The 20180-nt window shown below is 44.3% G+C and overlaps 1 protein-coding gene across 1 annotated transcript in view; it reads left to right on the top strand.

The window, feature by feature from the left end:
* The window catches only part of LOC138288536 (E3 ubiquitin-protein ligase PDZRN3-B-like), a 1139595-nt gene that overhangs the window by 571001 nt on the left and 548414 nt on the right, over positions 1-20180 (top strand). The window lies entirely within an intron of this gene.

Here is a 20180-nt window from a genome sequence, read left to right as displayed (position 1 = left end):
GTGCTGAGTGCCCTGTAGCAAGAGAGTGTAGCAAGCGAGCCCGATCATCAAAATGGAAATTCGAGGGGTTCTCCCAATGTAAAACTTTTGAAAAAGAAGAGGGGAAATTATGAATTTTCAAGCAAATTTGAGAAATCAAGAAGGTTTATAAAGCAATTGTGAAAGTCTAGACTCAAAATATTGAGATACAAAAATGCTCCATATCTTATTGAACTAAAATTGTTAAACAGTTAATGTTGTTTGTAAATTTATTTAAATCATACAGTGCAACAATTTTACACATCGCAATGTCCGCTGTGTTGGATTAGTGTGCGAGCTCCATGGTGTGCTAGTGAATTCCTGTTCTCCTGAGTGCACTTTTTCCTGAGTGTGCTAGTGCATACCTGTGTTCTTAAGTGCTGGACGGGTGCCCATGCTGGTCAGATGTGATTTGTTCTGTGAAAGACTGCAAGTAAAAGACATGGCAGGGAGGGGACTGAACACCTTTTAGCAAACCAATTGCTGACCATTTACTCTAAATGATTTCGATGGGCTCAGAATGCATATGGATGTGTCTAGTCTGAGACTCTAGACAAAAGAGGGTCTGCACTGAGGTGATCACCACAGCAGTGCCAAAAGGAGACATGATCAAAAGCTAGTACGCCAAGAACATAACTAATGAATCAATTGCGCTAAGTAAATGGAAGAAGTGAAATACAAGGCCCCACGCCTGAATTACTTATTGGTAGTGACTTTTGAAAACTCGGCAGTGCCAGTGCCACATGCTCAATCACCCACAGAACAGAAATCAAATTATAAAATAAACACAAATGTGTTACATCTGATTCTAGTGACATTATTATAATTTTTCACACTGCGAACGCCATGTCCACTTCTCCAACTCCTAGAGTGTGCTGCCTTCAGTGATGTCCTGCAGTCCTGTAGTGTGGCTTGTGCTGGCAAGAGCAGTGACAATCGGAGTTTTGACGACTCCTACACATATACTCCAGATATTTATAATTTGAGTTAATATCCGTAACATGTGTGTCTGCCATGTAAGAGATAAATGAAAGCAAAAACAAATAAATATGACCCAACAAAGGCCAGGGCCAGATATATAACTACTCAGGTACGAAACGTTCTGTCCATGCAATAGCTATGTGGAGATATGTATGCGTGCAGAAGGTAGGGCCTTATCGGGTCAGGTCCATAAAACACTCAGTAAGGTATGAGAAAGGGAGGTGCTAATAAGGTGGAAATATAGCCCGAGAGAGAGATAATAATGTATTCCTCTGGTCAGTAGTGATTCAGGTTGGCTAAGAGTAGAAAAGTGTACAAATCATTGTAATGCAGAAATGATAAAAATTGCAACAACACATTCAGCATCGTTAAAATAACCTAATTTGCAAGGCAACTGGGCGTTATATTTGAACTGTTGGACACAATGTAGAATCTAAATACAAGACACAAATGAACAACACCAGAGAGGCAGCGGAAAATAACCTGCATTGCAGGAATGAGGCTTACAGTGGCTGCTTTCCCCTGTATAACAGAAGGCCTTCTTCTGTTCCGGGTTGAAGCCGCCATGCACTGACAGGGGAGATCAGCTGATTTGACCTGCCTATATTTATATCACAAAGTTTAAAAACACTCACCAACCGTCCGGACAGTCCTGACCTCAACACGGAGTGAATTTGTCTTTGCTGCCAATTGCCTCAGGCTTCTCTGCTCGTCGTGCGTGCGTAAGACGAGCGTGGAATGGAAGGTATGACTTCACCTTCCCTCAGGCTTGGTCCCACACCCACAACTCCAGCAGCACAAGGATTGGCTGGGTCAGGGGCTACCAACACTCATTTGAAGCCTACTCCTACAATTGCAGAACCTGGCGAGGGTTGAAGTCGCACATGTTGGGCTGGTCTGAGCAAGGCACCCGTCCAAACCAACATACGCTTCTCACCCCAAGGAGGCCCGACACGGCACCTCCCAAACATCAAGCAGGCAGGCTCAGAGCAGAGTCAGACCTCCCTTCTCCCCTACCTTTCTGTAACTTTGCCCGGGGAATCATCATGCCACGAACTACGGCAAACAAAAAGCCAGCACAATGTACTGTATAATTAAACACTTGGCAAACTAACAGGGGGTGATGCCCCGGTGCTCCAATAAAGAAATCGCCACTGGTCCAGGCAGTGGTTAATTTGAAAATAAAAAGGTGCGATCGCTGCAATTAAGTGTGAACAGGGATTACTGAGGAAACTTAATCCTGAAGCTATCTCGGGTCTCTTCGATCCATTTAAAGACACTCCCTGCCCCTTCTGCTCACTCTTGCAGCTTTCTACTTTCTCCATTTTTGACGCTTTTACGTTTTTCCCTTCATTCGTTTTTTCCCATATGTGTCTTTTGCTTGCAGCAAAGGCTTGAGGCAGAAGAATAAACCCCGGACCTCAAAAATAAGTGCCGGTGCTCAGCACCGGAAACAACAAGCACAAATTAAGCACTGGGTCCAGGTATTTATATTATGCCGGTTTAGTGCAAACTCCAACACATATGAGCTTTATGAGAGTAGAATTATTAAAAGAATCTTTATTGTGTTTTATTTTTTTTAGGTGTTTTTGGTCCCAATGTCCTGATGAATTTGGCGAGGCATATTGAAAGGAAGCAAGTTGACTAGTCCTAACCTAAAGGTTAAAAGATGTTTATTAAATACAGTGAGCGAGCACTATCAACTTCATCCTGTTCATTGTTCTGGTACATTTTTAGAGTTTTGGATTGAATTACTTTTTTACAAAGATTAGAACTCATTACAGCTTGACTATACCTAGTATCCTTCCACCCCCTTCCAGATTAGCTGTAGTTTGGGGAGGGATACCCTTGGGACACTGGGCACATCAACATTTTCTGTGCTGTATTGGTGTTAACCTACAAGGTCTTTGGTTCACTAAGTCCTTTCATGAGTGGGGAGAGAATTCACCAATGATAAGCCCAGGGTCTGGTTAATATTTTCACTACCCTCTCTCTTGGTTCCTGTGATGTTTCTCCTCCATATTTTCAGAATTGTTTGAAAATGGAGAATGTTATTGTTGCTTATTTTTTACTTGGGAGCTATTCTGAAAACTATTGGTGGAATAACATTCTAGCTGTATTGCACCAATACCTATATTTTTCAACTGCTATCTGATTGAGTCTTCGTGTTGTTCCACTGATCTAACTAAGTGTTTTTCAGATTGGTGCCGGAAAATACCAAAATATGAATAACTTGTCCTTTTTAATGCATTTGTAAAAATGCAGAGTGTCTTGCCTTTTGCGTATGGGTCAATTATGACATTGTGGAACAGGATATTTTCCACACAATTCAAAATTATGATTGTGCATTTTAAATATATTCACCGACCCTGGCAGCTTTCCTACAGGACCCAAGTCTCATTAGGATAAAAATGCATCTATTCTCAATTGGGATTTAGGCAATGCTGGGGTGGGGTGTTCTTAACAGAATTATATCCTAGATATAGCTTGAGCAAAATAGATTCAATTGGCAATTGATTGTGATTTACCATTTCAGTTACTAATTATCTCACTAGTGTTTTAAAATCAATAATTAAGAAGGAAAAAGGCATCTGAAACTGCATTACAAGAATCATCTCTGCCTACCAGACAGAGTAACAATGTAAGGTTTTTCCCAACTTAGAATAAATATTTTCACCCTCATTACTCAATTCCAAAAATCTGGGGTAGCTTAATTTACAGGAATATTTGAACACCCCATGCTGGATATCCCCACATGCCTTCATGGGAACATTCTACTGGAAAGTCTGACAACCTAGAGAACTGAGAGTGCCCAGGAGGGTACCGATGAGTTCACCTTATCCCAAATAATTAGTGGGATTCAGGGGAGATAGGGCAGAACTGCACTTGTTGAGGTGGACTGGACCTCTGGGGCCATAGCTGAAGAAATAAGGTTTAACTATTCTTCAAGAATGTTATTAATGCTTGATTGTCTCTCTTTTCATGGGCACTGGCCTGATTTGATTTATAAGACAACAGTTCCATATTTATTTTTCTTTACTGCAAAATGCACTCATCATTGTTTCCCTTCCAATCTATTTTGAGCTTGTGGAGCCCTATTCAGAGAGTCTGTGCCTTCATTTCACTGAAAAGCCCCAAACAGCAAAGTAAGTTTTAATGTGGAAATCTTTATTGACACCAAAAAACAGATTTAACAGTTTTTCCTATCGGCAACAATTGATGTCCTTGTATCGCATAAAGCTTTCCCCAGCTGGTACACCTTCATTCAGTACGCACTCTCACTTTGTGTATCCAAGATACTAAGGGGCTCATTCTGAGCCCGGTGGGCGGCGGGAGCCGCCCGCCTGGAGGGAGCCGCCAAATGACCGCACCGCGGTCAAAAGACCGCGGCGGACATTCAGACATTTCCTCTGGGCCGGCGGGCGCTCTCCAAAAGAGCGCCCGCCGGCCCAGAGGAAATGCCCCTGCAACGAGGACGCCGGCTCAGAATTGAGCCGGCGTAGTTGCAGGGGTGCGACGGGTGCAGTTTGCACCCGTCGCGTATTTCAGTGTCTGCATTGCAGACACTGAAATACACAGTGGGGCCCTCTTACGGGGGCCCCTGCAGTGCCCATGCCATTGGCATGGGCACTGCAGGGGCCCCCAGGGGCCCCGCGGCACCCCCTACCGCCATCCTGTTCCTGGCGGACAGGATGGCGGTAGGGGCTGTCAGAATCCCCATGGCTGCGGAGCGCGCTCCGCAGCCATGGAGGATTCCCCCGAGCAGCGGGAAGTCGGCAGGAGACCGCCGACTTTCCGCTTCTGACCGCGGCTAAACCGCCGCGGTCAGAATGCTCGTGGGAGCACCGCCAGCCTGTTGGCGGTGCTCCCGTGGTCGGTGGCCCTGGCGGCCACCGGCCGCCAGGGTCAGAATGACCCCCTAAATGTTCTTGCCAAGAAAAGGTTCCAAATTGGTCTTACCTGCCTTATTTTGGTCCAAAACAGTATGATGGTCCAAATCTCAAACAGGCGCAACAAACAACATCAATCTGAGCAGTTACAATATGGCTCAGCTTCTAGAACATCAAAGACCTTGGTTTACCATCTGATCATACATGAGAGTTTTTTGCTCTTTTTCCATTGGCTTTCTACAAAATATAATTTGGCATTTATGTTAAATGGTAATTTTTTCTTTTTTGTCTAGCCTTTAGAACACCTTGTCCCTTTTTTTTTTTTATTAACTATTTCTACTCTTACATAACATTGGTGTGAACCTATACACTCTGTATTTTATAGCTGTATTATTTGGTTGTTTTTTTGTGCACCATTAATGAGCATAGGTTGCCTTGGTAGCTGAATTAGTTGGTTAACTGTTTTCTTTTTGCAGTGCATAGCTCAGCCACAGTTCACATTTGGACTGTGGCTTCTCTTTCTCCATAAACCGCCATTATATTTTACTATGTTTGATGTAGGAAAACCACTTTTTCTGTGTGGTCACCCCAGATTATTCACACTTTGCTTGAAAATATATTTTTTGCTGACTTTAAAACTCTGTGCACTTTAACCCTTCTAATCAGAGGTAAAGTGCCTTCTCTTTGCCATTAAACATAGTTGAATTTTCATACTCCTAATTGGTATAATAAACTTGCCTATCAGTCCCCAGTATATGATATAAAACATACCCAAAGGCCTGGAACTTAAATGTTACTAGTGGACTGCAGCTCCTCTTGTGTCATCCAGCATAGTGGCAGTGCAAACATATTCAGACTGCAGTGATATGCCGGAAACCATAGCAGTGCAAAACATGCACAGTGACATCAAAATAAACCCCTTTTGACAGGTAAAAACCTTCCTTATTGATATTAATAAGTCACCCCTATGTTGGCTTTGTAGCCCAGAAGAATGGGTGCATTATTATATTTTAAAATTGAGCATATAGAAATTTAAAGTTAACATGTCTTTACAGTGACTAGCACCCAAAAGCTATTTTCACTGAGTCAAGCCTAGCTGTCCCATGTAAAAAATGAGAAAAAAAAATGAGTTCAGAGCAAAATACCAATATTATTACTCAGAAAAGGAACTGGTTAGCAAATAATTAAGTAGTCGTTTTTAATAGTTAATAAAAGTACAATTCAGTGGTGAAGCCGGATTTTTAATAAATATCAAAGAAAAGTAAATTCTAGAAACCAACCCTTACCTGCCTAAACTGTCAGAAGGCTAATTAACATAAGCTTCTGTCCGCTTCCAGACAGTAATTAGCCTTGACTAGGTGTGAAGTGCTTCCCAGGAACAACAATAGACTGACCTAAATCTGCAGACATGACGCCTCGTAACTCCATAGATATTCAGGGTGGGGTCGGGATTTGACACTACATTGTCAAATCCTGCTGGGAAGGTCTGCTGGATTCATAGACAACACTTGGGGCACTCTTGGAAAGGGAGTGAACAGATACCAGCACAATTCTTGTGGATCCACTGTCTTGTTGCTGAAATACTCTGCTTTTCTCCTACCAGACCTTTGGCTCTGTGCCTATTGTGGGTACAGTGGTTTCTTCAAACTACGTTTTAGTATTAGATGTGAGAGGACAATTGGATTGCTATAGTAAACTATCCATACACACCCCCAACCCTCGGAGCCCAAGTTTAGAGTGGCCAAACTCTTTTATCATCTGAAAAATTACCAAAGTGTGCAGGGTTGGCCTTGGGAACTTAAACCCCATTGTTTAGGGTGTTTCCGGGAGCTATTCCCATGCACTAGCTAGTGTCAGGTATATATGTGGCACCTCTGGGCACACACTTTAGAACAGTTATTGGACCTGCAGCAGATCAGAAGAGGACCACATCTGCTGTTTGTAACCTGATAGGAGCCCTGAAGAACTGGACCTGCTCTTTCTTGGATCTCAGAAAAATAAGTAGATTCCAAGGGTTATGAAGGGCAGATGTCCTTTAGAAGCCATAGGGAAATCCAAGCTACTAGAGGCCTCTTTCTGGAAGTACAGAGCTAACCATAGGCAGCTGGACCCGGACATGATCCTGCTGTTGGCCTCTCCCTGATGCCCTGTGATTCTCTACGTGCCTCCCATGAGGTCCTGGGAGTTTTGAAAGTGTATTTCTGTGGTGGGTAGGAACTTAAAAGACTAAACCAGAAGTTTAAAATCTTTGACAAGGACTAACCTAGCTGGTGAATCAGATGTGTGCTCCATTGTGGTCAGCCTCAATTGCACCTAGGTTCCGGTCTACTAAGTCTATTGGAAAAAATGATGCTTTGTGATTTTTGATGCTATTTCTACTTAAAACTTCAAATAATTTATATCTTTGTTTTCTCTTATTGCATTTTTGTTAGCGTGGTGATATTTTGTGCATTAAATATCACTTCAGTTTGGGATTTTTATTATTTTGCTTTTTTCTTTTGGTACTGCATAAGTATTTTAAACATTGGTCTACCTTAGGCCTCTCTGCTCTGTGCTATAGCTACCTGAGGACTGAGCTCAGATTAATTTAGTGATTTTGAGGTTTGGCCTTGACAGGGATATGATTGTTTCTTGAGGTGGGCAGTCACCAACCCCAAATAATAGTAAATTTTCTTTCATTCAACATCTAGACAAGTCTTTTCACAATTTCTGCTAGGTTTTAGGAAGTTTTATTATGTTAAGATGGCCATCTTATTTTAAAGAATGCCTTTTTGTTTCCTTTGTGAAAATCACATGCATCCATCCATGTCAGCTTGTAAACCATGCCAATGTTATCTTTGTTCTGGGACCTGCTCTGTGGTCACCTATGCTAACGCGTCCCTTACTAGATAATTTATTCACTCTGGGACTCGTTTTAGGCCGATTAATCTTTTGACCATGATTGAAGACACCTTAAGATGGTATCTCTAATTCACATGTCAATCAATAAGTCAATAACGTCATCAATATTCACCATAACAAATCAATTAGATTAATCAATAACATTAATAAGACTCGGAAACCACCATGACCTTTCAGTCATGAATAACCACCCCAGTTTAGTATGATTTTATGATGTTTATTCCCTATTAATTACAATTCTACTAGTAAGTTTATTAGTCCCAAAACCATGAAACACATCAGCATTGTTATAGTATGGCAACTCGAATAAGATTTCATCAAAGCAAAGATTATGAATATTAGAACATAACACGTCGTCAACATAGGTTAACCTTAGCAGAGTATCAGCGCATTATTCAACAAAGCATTGCTTCAGTCATTTGTCTATTTGCAAGTTGAGTTTCATGAGAATGGATCTACTACAGTTACACTCATCTTCTAGCTTCTGGAAAAATACAATTATATGTCCTTCAGCAAGTCAGCACACAGCACGTTAGAAAAACACGTTTAATATGAGACCGGGCAGCTAGGCCCGACTCATGCTAACTAAAGCCTAGTGAATTAATTAGCAAAACCTTAATGTATAGCTCTTAATACTAATACAAAATCATACATTAGTGCATCAATAACTCTTATTAGTCAATTTCATTAGTCCCCGTATATATTGGCAGCCACTCCCCGTGGGCACATTTCAGGCTCACGTTAGTAAAACATTTTAATACATTTTCTATGCGGCATTATTATGCATTAGTTCATAAACATTTTCATGTTAATTTTGATTATAAGAGCTACGTTCCAACAATCCCTCCTCTGATGACACTTGTCATCACACAAAAACCTTTCCCTTCACAACCTTTTACTTTCTTAAACTACGCATTTCAATTTCTTCTCCCCTCCTTAATTTTAGATAAGTTTCTTTGAATATTTTCTCCCTTTTCTTCTCTTCTTTCTTTTTATTGCATTTTGCCAATTTTTCTCTAATTCTTTTAGTAATGTTGCATGATAACCATAGTCCGAATAAACAAGCTAGAACAATCAATATACCCCATATTATTTTTGCAAGTATCCCATTCCAAATACTACTAAACCAATTCCCTACTTTAGCAATTCCCTTTCCAACCTTTCCCCAAACTCCAGGTTCCTTCAGCTCCTTCAAATCTGTACTATCTCTTGTTAGTAAGCATACTCCTAATCTTATTACTATTGTCGGGTATGAATGCACAACAGTGGCGTTCATTAAGCATCCTACAGACTTCACCTCTTTTCGCTAAAAGAATGTCTAAAGCAAGCTGGTTTTGAAGAGTCATAGCCCTCTCCGCAGCAAGTTCAGTATCCATCAGGAGTATAGCCCCTGTGAATTTTGTCCGCATGTTATCCACAATAGTAGACAACTTTTGAATTTTCATGGAGTTTAAGATAACCCCCACTGAAGGAATTATGGCTCCAAATATATCACCTACGACAGCAGCCCATGTCTCTCTCGTTTGTCTAGTATGATGTCATTTAGACATTTTAGGAAGTTGCTTTAAGTCGTCAAATTGGTAGATCTTTGGGAAAACTATTCCCAAATAACATGTCCCATACCATCCCTTTGGAAGATGGTAATAAGCATTAAGTCCACATATGTAATAGATCCCAGGGATCGCTGGATCCTGTCCATTTAACATGATTGTCCACTTTCTCTGAAACAAAAACACATGTCTGCATTCACTCGTTCCCACAAATAAAGTGTCATGATCAGATTTTGGCCTATATATACAAAGCTTTCCTACGTGTAATGCATCTACAGCTAGCTTGCCTTGCGCCTTTATTGCACTATAAGCATAATCATTTGCAAACGTTCGTTTTTCTAATCCCTTTTCTAGCTTTTCCTTTAACGCTCTTCTTCTATCATCAGTGTGATCTAAGAAGCTCTTCTCTACAGGCGTTAGTAAGCAGGTTAGATTATTGCGGTGCGCATAAGCTGTCTCAAAGGTCTGTGTTGGGGCCACGAAACAAGATGGCCGCTTAGAGCGAGAGCTCCGTGCCGAGGCGGTCCCAGAGGGGCGACGGGGGCGAGAAGACAGCCGGACAACACACCGGGTTCGGTGCCCCTCCACCCCTACAACAGCGACGACACGGAATCATGTCCGGGGACCCCGTAGGAGCGGGACGCAAGGCAGGAAACTCGCGACTCGCCCCAGGCCGATAAGGCCTGACAAAAGGGGCGGAGTCGCGTCTTCGGAAGACCGGGGACGGCGTGCCCGCAGCGGCAAGGAGCAAGCTGAACAGGCCGCAGGGACTGCGGGAGCCGTGACGACCCGCATCCATCTCCCTACAACGCCAACAAACACCCGTGGACCTTTGACCCCCCACAGGGAGACGGGGAGACGCAGCAAAGGGATGCGGCCCCTTCGACAGCTGGGAGAGAAACCCGGTCAGAGAGGTAGGATCGAATCTCTCCAAACTAAGAACGGCATCGCTGGAGGCAGAGGCACGACTTCTCCCCTCTTTTCCATCACAGAGGGACAACAAAAACCCTCCCGCTGGGATAATAAACTTTCGCCCCCCTCCCTCCAGACAACTAATACTGAGGAGGGCAGAGGGGCACGACGGGAGGCACATGGAGGCGAAGAGACGGGAGGGGTGAGCGACTGGAGGGGCATCGGAGATGAAGAGAGCCAGAGGGAGCCAAGAGAACAGAGATACAGGAGAAGGGAGAGGATTGGCACCAGTGTAAGCCACGAACATCTATATCCTTATCGGAATCCACGGAGGGAATCTCGGGCCCCACGTGGCCAGACTCTGTGGACAATTGAGGCGATGCCCGGCAACAAACCGAACCATAAACCTGTCAGTAAGCCTGCATGACAACTATTATTCTCAGAAGCGCTACAACACAAACGCCTAACCCCCACGAAGATAAACCCTCAAACATCTCCACCTTTAAACGAGTCCACCACAATGTCTGATAAAGATCAATCCACAACTATGGACAGGATACTACAAGAGATCACCACCGTCAGCCGCCGCATAGAGGGGATGGACGCCTCTATAACTTCATTGACACTAGAAACCAAATCCATGCGATCTGACATTGCAGGCTTTCAATCTAGAGTGACAGGGCTAGAGCAACGCATGGGATCACTAGAGACGCAGATCAACACGTCTCAGGAGCGAGAACAAGACTTCATCTACCTCAGGAGCAAACTAACAGACATGGAGGACAGGAGCCGGAGAGACAATATCCGCGTACTTGGGATCCCGGAAAACGAAGAAGACTCGGATATGCAGGCTTTTCTGACCTCCACTGTTCCAAAAATGATTTCATTGGACTTTGACCCGCCGCTAGAATTCCAACGGGCACACAGGATAGGCCCAAAACGCTCTGACAACTCCTCAAGGCCCCGCCCAATCATCGCATGCTTGCTGCGGCATAATCAAACCCGACAAATACTCCAAGTAGCACGCAACCACGGCCCTTTCCAAATAGACCAGCACGAGATCCGAATAACCACCGATTACTCCAAGGAAACCAACGAACGTAGAAAGGCTTTCCTAGCCCTACGACCCCGGCTTCGCAAACTAGAGATGAAATACGGTCTCTTTGACCCTGCAAGAATGTGGGTTACCAAAAATGGAGTATCCAAGGACTTTTATAACCCTGACGAATTGAGACTCTTCCTTGACTCTTTCCAATCCCAGCCTATGGACTCTCTCAACACAGACAGTGAGCATGACATTGTAGGAGGCAGTGATAGGGCCGAAACCCCCCACTCGGGAATAGAAAAGGTGAAGACGGCTCTACACGACACCGGAGCCAGTCATAGAGGTAGAGACATGGAGAGACTAACCAGATCATATGATGACAGGGGTCAGATTTTACACGCAGTAGTAGCCCACACCCAACTATCGGAAAGAGACAAATCCCGCTCCCCTTTAAAGCCTACAACTGGGTCTTCTTGAGAAGGTAACACGACAAGACGACTTGTGGGACTATCGCTAGAAGAGTCGAAAATAACAACTATAGACTCTGCGGAAGGATGAGTACCTTTCCAGATCATATGTGTTTTACTATTGTAATTGTCTAAGACTGCTATTATCAATGTTAAAACCAGATACATGAAAATACTTATGCTCTTTATGACTAGAGCCGAGGCCCTATAATGGAAAACTACCAGTAAATCATTATTTGCCCTCAGTACACAACAGATGATGATTATTAGAACAGGGATCAGACCCCACCAACTCCCTGTATGTTGAATAAGGGCCCGGTCCCGACCCTATAACCCTATAACAAGGTAACAAGGTAACAGGGGCATTAAACAGATAACAAAAATAAACACTAATTAACTATCATGGAACTTACCTTATATTCCACACACTACAAAATATCTCATGGTAGTAAATAACAAAGTATGTGAAACCTCCCTAATACACACCACACTCGACCAGCGCTGACATTAGAACCGTTTAGCCCCCATTATCACCCCAAGGGATAGGACTAGACCGCGTAAAGATAAATTAATTCCAATACAGGGACACACAATATGATATAACCTGAGACATATCAAAGCTCCCATTACTTGACTTTACTTTATTCTACAATAAGAACCTGGGGAAAAAATAAAAAATAGAACACGAGGACATAATACAACATAATACCGCATAACGAAGCGAAATAATATGACATTCTACACTGCCACTCCACACCACATTATAACATCACAATGTAAATTATAAACTATTAGCTATTCCTTTCCCCAGATGTTCGTACCTACCCCCATCCTAATCATTATTACTATCTTAACCTACCATCTACAATAGAACGACTATGATGGTGGCACATACCAAGTAAGACCTTAGTAGGTCAGTATTATGATGTAATAATACACGGCAAGGAGTTAGTAATAGGACGAGATACGCATTATCCTCGCGTAACCCGGGGCTCAGCTACACTCATTACCTATCCTACGATTAATAGAGAGACGCTTGGCATAATGGCTCCTAACATGATAATGTGATAAGATACCAGGATATGTTATGTTGATCAACCTAATATGTCATTGAAAAGTTGTAAGGCGAGACGAGACGAGGCAGTGTTATAGTTGAATAGAAATGCTCAGGAAGTATTATATTATACTGTATATTGGTATCTTTATGTACCCATGCATACGCGAGAACTGTAATACTCTGTTTGAGCTCTTTCCCCCCCCTCCTTCGCACTACCCCCTCCCCCCTCGCCAGCCGGTCTCGGTCTTTCTGTCTGCCCAGTCCCTACTTTAATTTACGACCCTATCCTATGAACTCCTAAACACCCTACGATACCATACAACATCAAGTATTAGGCACAACATCCTAAACACCATACCCCATCAACACCCGACACCCCCCCTCCTCTCCAGCGCCGCCCAGGTACTATAGTTATTAACCGACCATTACTTCTGCCAATCTACACTTTAGTTATATAACTAATACACTAGCCACTAACCACTGATGAACAGACCCACTTCCCGATACATAAACATAAGCACTGCTGTGTACCCCCCCCCCCCAACACCTCCTTATCACCGACATATCGATAACTGACTGTCTGTTATTTCCCCCCTCGCCCCCCCCGATCGAGATCGCCCGACGGCACGAGAGCTCCGAGAGAAATCGGTCCCGCCGTTTACAGACCTAACGAACGAAGGAGGTTGGACTCCTAACCTCCCTCATCCCTATCCTTCTCCACTTCTCCCCCCAAATTGCACGCTCTCTTGCTATACTCTCAATCTCAACTTCAGCACACGCATCCATCCCTTCCCCCTCCTTCTCCCTCTTTTCTTCTCCCTCTCATTTCTCCTTGTCTTCTTTTCCCCTCATATTTCCCCTCCATCTGGCTCTCATCCTACTTATATTGCCTCTCTTCCTTCACCCTCTCCTCTCTCTTCTCTTTCTTCTCCAGAGGACTCCCTTGGCCTCCACCAGCCGCTAACCCCCGTATAAAATAAAACACCGTATCATATCGAAACACAACTCCCACTCTACCAACTAAGTCAATATCTCCCATCCTCCCTCCCCCCCCACCAACACCAACCCCGGAACGAGGGTGCTTCCTCACAATTATCCAATATGTCGAAGTCCCACCCTCAAGCGACGCGACCATTACGCATACTCTCTTGGAATGTACACGGCATGACAAGCTATGTTAAGCGGAAAAAGATACTGTCCTATCTTCAATCCAAAAAAACAGATATAGCTCTGATTCAAGAGACTCACCTTGACACTCTGGAATCCAGTAAACTTAAACGGGATTGGGTAGGGAGGGTTGCCTTCAGCTGCCGTCCGACGAGTCAGGAATCTGGAAGTAACGGACCCCACAAATGTGGAGTGGCGATACTAGTACGTAAATCCCTCCCGGTCACTATCATTAAAACCTGGAATGATACGGAAGGAAGGTATATATTTGCTAAACTAAAACTAGGGGACACTGTTTTATGCGTGGGATCCATTTACGCACCAACCGGCTCAAAACGCCCATTCCTTCTCCAGCTAAATCGCCTCCTGACAGAAATCGGAACTACTCGATACATAATCGGGGGAGACTGGAATCTCGTCCAAGACGCCATAATGGATAGGACAGGCCCTGTTGATATATGTAACAATCACGACAGAGCGCTTCTGACAGACCTGACCACCGACGTCGGTCTGGTGGACTGCTGGAGAATACAACACCCGAAAGATAAGGAATATACTTTCCTATCCACCGTCCATGGCACCCAATCTCGTCTGGATTATTTCTTAGTATCACACACTGTAATCCCTCATATACAAGACACATGCATCCTAGATAGCGGGCTCTCAGATCACTCCCCAATACTAATCCGGATCCAGGTGGGACTCTCCTTCTCTGGTCGTAAACCATGGCGATTGGCTGTACACAGATATCGCTCTCCCCAAGGGAAGGAACAATTAAAAGCTCATGTAGCTACATACATGGCCGAGAATACAGGCACTGTATCCTCAAAAAGGATCCTATGGGCGGCGGCAAAAGCAACCCTAAGAGGGAATATGATGCGAGATGCAGCACTGGCCAACAAAGACAGAAAAGCCCGCCAAACCACCTTAGAGACCACGATACAGGACCTCACTAAACAATATACCGCCCAACCATCCCCTAGGCTGCGACACGCCTTAGAACAGGCCCGCATGGCACACAATGAACTCTATACATCTCAGGCGGAATACGCACTGCAAAAATTACGAGGCCGCCATTACGAACAAGGGGAAAAAGCAGGTCGCCTCCTAGCGGCGCAGCTCCGACAAAGAGAGGCAGCCTCTGCCATTGCGGCCATAACATCTTCTTCAGGAGCAGTGCTAACTCGCCCACAAGACATTGTAAAAGAGTTCGCCAAGTACCACCGACATTTGTACACTCCTGAAACAACGACAGATCAAACACAAATGGAGACATTCCTTATCGCGGCCAATCTGCCCCGTCTGTCTGAGGCAGGCAGGGCCCTCTTGGACGGTAACATAAGCAAAGAAGAGATAACCCAAGTTATAACAAGCCTCCCCTACCATAAATCACCAGGAGAGGACGGATTCCCTGCGGAATTCTATAAATGGGCTGGGGAAGAGGCAATAACCGCAGTACATGAAGCACTGACGGAAGCATGTCAAGAAGGCTCCCTGGGCGCTCTATCCAATAAAGCCACGATTGTCATCTTGCCTAAGCCAGGGAGAGACCCCCTTCTTTGCGGCAGTTACCGTCCTATCTCCCTTTTGAATGGGGATGTCAAACTCCTAGCCAGTGTTCTAGCAGCGCGGCTACGCAAGGTGATACCATCATTGATTCACAATACCCAAGTAGGATTTGTACCAGGCCGTACCTCCAGAAATCATATGCGAACTCTTTGCCATACACTGTTAGAATCCATACAATTACCTGACGAAGCCCTAGCCCTGTCCCTAGACGCGGAGAAAGCATTCGACCGCATTGAGTGGTACTACCTATTCACAACCATGAAGCATTTTGGCCTGGGGGAACAATTTATCTCTAAAGTACGTTTATTATATGACCATCCCACAGCACAGGTTAACTGTGGGGGCATCATGTCAGACCCATTCCCTATCGGAAGGGGCACACGCCAGGGATGCCCCTTGTCGCCACTTCTATTTTTATTGGCTATGGAACCCCTAGCTGCCACCATACGAAATTCTCACCAAATAAAAGGGATCCATATCACCGGGGGCATATCCAAAATATATCTCTACGCAGACGACATTCTGTTAACAATGTCCGATCTAGAAACCTCGCTCCCAGCACTACTTTCCACTATAGAAGACTTTGCATCCCTATCCGGATATCGGGTGAACTGGGATAAAAGTGAGGCACTACCATTATCCCGCATAACGACGAGGGCAGCGATACATGGCCTCCAATTCAAATGGACCCCGACCCGCCTCAAATATTTAGGAACGTTCATTAACAGAGGTCTAGAACATATGGTCAGGGACAACATAGACCCCCTTATATCTAAAATGAAACAAGACTTTGCCAAATGGTCCCTACTAGGCCTGTCCATGTGGGGCAGGACACAGGCGGTCAGAATGGTCACCTTACCACGCTTCACATACGTGCTAGGCATGCTCCCCCTACAGATACCTCTTTCCTCACTCCGATTAATAGATGCATCCATAAGGGCCTTCGTCTGGGGCTCCTCACGCCCAAGACTGAAACCTGCAATAATACTGGCACGACGGCTCTACGGAGGATTAGGACTACCCTCGGTAGAACAATACTCTCTGGCCCTACAACTCTCACAGCTAATATATACACTTCCGGATATAGCCGATCCACCACAATGGGTGATCACAGAGAAACTCCTATATGGACAGTATACGGAGATGGGAGGAACATACGCTGACCATGTTCCCTTAGCTAACCCCATCCTCAAGGCTACAAACACAGCGTGGTGCAGAGCCCATCGACTACTAGGAGTACACCCCTCCCTGCATACTCAGGCTCCCATAGCAGGGAATAAAAGCATTAAAATAGGAGGGAATATTCTCAGATGGCCCCAATGGTCCGAGGCAGGTATCCACAATATATCTCACATAATAGATGGAGATAGCTTCCGCACATTCGCCTCCCTCCAGGAAGAATTCGGCATCCAAAGTAACCAGGAGTGGCGATATCTACAGCTCAAACACTGTATGCGGAGAACATTAGGAACCCCCCGTGGATGCTCAAAACCTCACCCATCGTCACCTATCTTCAGAAATGGGGCCGACAAAAAGGCGTCTTGGCTGGCCTCTATGCTGAATTAACTAACCACCTTTACTCTCAGCCTTTACTTGAACGACTACGCTTAAAGTGGCAGGATATACTAGAGATAACCTACACGGACGAAGAATGGCCAGACATACTAGAAGCCCTCGACAGGGGCGTACGTGAAGCACGCCTGAAATTTTGCCTATTTAAAATCCTTCAGGGGTGGTACTGGACCCCCGTTAAACTCTTCAGGGCAGGGCTGATACCTCACGTGAACTGTTGGAGATGCACAGAGCCATATTGTGACCAACTTCATATTTTATGCCACTGTCCAACGGTACAGTCACTATGGGACACGGTACGCCTCGCCTTATCGGACTTCATACAGATACCAAAACCAACCCCACCAGCATTTATCATTCTACATGACATTCGTCCGTATCCCTCCCTATCGCGGGCACATAAACGATTAATCCACACGGCGCTTGCCACGGCCAAAATATGCATACTCCGGCACTGGAGATCTAGCATTGCCCCCACACCCATAGAATGGATGACGGCCATGTATCAAACGGCTACCCATGAACGAGTGATTTATAACCTACAGGACCAAGCAGAACAATTTGAGGAGGTCTGGCGCCCATTCTTGAAGAGACCATGAAGCGGCTGGTGGATGACCAACGGATGATCAATGTTCAATGATCAATGATTAGGGAATATCAATTACCAATCACCCTCTGAGAATCCTAGACTCCGGAAACACATTTAATCTCCTACTGTCCCCTCTCTCTCTCCCTAGCTACGCTATCCTCTCCCCTTTCTCTCTTCTTTCTCTCTCTCTATCAATCCACAGGCCTCTAATTTTGTCATATGCACGAGACCCTGAACTACCCAACATAGTAATACAAGTCGCTTCCTAACACAAACAAGGACTGAGAAATCAACTCACATAAGACGTAAACACTCTCTAACCGACCTTACCATATCTAACATACATACTATCTACCCCTAGATAATAACTTGCTACAGACGGAGCAGTACAGAACGATCTACTCTTAGGCCTGAACAAGCTAGTCTCAGGATACAAAGACCCCCTGCCTACCTCGAGTCTCTTCATTCTACATTCCCCCGGGATTACCCTTCCTCTTTCTTCCTCTTCCTTCCCCTTTTCTCCCCCTCCCCATTTCATATGACTATTTCGTCTCTCCCCTATACCAAGATCAACCCCTCCCACACAACCCTATCCTTGCTCCCCTTCCCTTTACCACCCCCCCCCACCTGTTCTCCACTTTTCTTCAAAATAAGGGTACAAAACTCAACTATGCAACTGGGAATTTTTACTTACCTGACAGTACATGCATATATGCTCACAATGGAAATAATTGTGGTAAAAGAACAAAAACAATGTTTTGAAAGCTAAACAGTTTGATTATATGCTGTATGTATCGCCTTATATATTCTTATAAAACTTTTGAAACTTTAAAAAAAATAAAAAAAGGTCTGTGTTGGCACAAAGAAACCCCTAAATATTTTTATGTTATGTTCCTTAGCTGTTTTACTTAAAAACTCAATTATAGGCACAAAAGAGAACACTACATCTAGATTAGAATAGAAGTATTGAATATGTTCTTGATCATAGAATCTTGTTAATAGCAAACTACAGCTTATTCCATAGGTAAGTGGCAAACTATGATAAGTAACCACTTCTTGTACTGACGAAGGAATCTTCCTGCACACATAGCAATTTTTCGCATCCATTGTTTCAACATACTCATTCAACAAGCGATAGAAGACATTAGTAGATAGCTCCTTTTTCGTATTAGTTCCCTCATGCAAATACTTCATATCCTGCTCAAACCTTTCCCTTGGTGTTAGTGTAGCAGTGTCAGGAGTTGGAGCATTGTTAATCGCACTCTTATCCAGCAATGGCATTCCCACAATCACACCTATAATTACTATTGCACACGCAACACCCAAAATAACACTCAACCATCTACAAATCCTACCCTTATTATCATTATCTCTAGTGTTACTCACAATCTGTAAAGAATCAGAGAGCAGAATAATATAAAGCAAACAATCAACTTGAGGAAGATTTAAAGCTCTTGTTTCACTCACTCCCACGACCCTTTGTCAAATCAGGTTAGCAGCTTGTCATAATCGGTTTTTCAGAGTCAATTCAGGTTAACATTGTCACATTGGGTAATTTATCCGTTTCTTTTCTCAGGTTTCTTTCTCTATTGAATTTCAATTTAACACAGTCTCTTTCTATGGTTGAATTCAGGTGCCGTAGTATTGACCTGGAATTTCTCGATCAAAACAGAATGCCAAGAATTCTTGTAGCCACTCAGCTGATGTTGCATAAGCCCATTCAGGGCCTGCGTACCTCCTGTTTGCAACTCTCTTTCTTTTCAGTTTGTGATCACCCTGCAACTCTCCTTCACTGAGATCTTCTTTCCTTGTTGTGTCAATTTCTTCTTCTATTGTTTCATTAAGGACCACTTTCTCCTTTGCAGCTTGTGGTTCCGGCCAATTATCTCCTTTAAGTGTTCTCTTACCGCTCGGCCTTTCAGGATGTTGAACAGTGCCCTCCTCTTGTGCTATGGTGTTTTCTCTTGATGGATCTGCAAGCGGCTCAGGAGGAGTCGGAACACTTCGACCTCCTTCTACCTCACCTCCTTCGCCTTCTGTGTCTGTCAAGGGCTCAACTTCGAACTAGTATCCGTCTGCTTTTGGGAAAACCTCTCTTTGGGTCGGCCCTCCTGGTGCCTCAGTTGAGATAGGCTCACCGTCACCCTCTGGATTTCGTTTGCTGTTTGAGTGACCAAGCCGTCCTCAACGGGCTCTCCTTCAGTCTCAGTTCCCCTTTGATTACTCTCCGGCCCTGAGACTTCCTTCTCTGCAGCTGTTATTTTTGACAATTTGAGTTCCTCATCAGTTGGACACGTCACCTTCTTTGTGTGACTGGCATGGATCCAGTTTGGAAGTCCTGCACATTTCACAGCAGTAGTAGTTGTCAGTATTACTTGATACGACCCCTTCCAATGTGGCTCCAAACACGACTTCCTCACGTGTTTCTTGACAACAACCCAGTCACCGGCTTTCAGGGTGTG

Source organism: Pleurodeles waltl, chromosome 4_1, assembly GCF_031143425.1.
Source record: "Pleurodeles waltl isolate 20211129_DDA chromosome 4_1, aPleWal1.hap1.20221129, whole genome shotgun sequence".
Taxonomy (NCBI): Eukaryota; Metazoa; Chordata; class Amphibia; order Caudata; family Salamandridae; genus Pleurodeles; species Pleurodeles waltl.
Note: the sequence above shows the minus strand (reverse complement) of the source record. Positions and strands in the feature narration are given on the sequence as shown.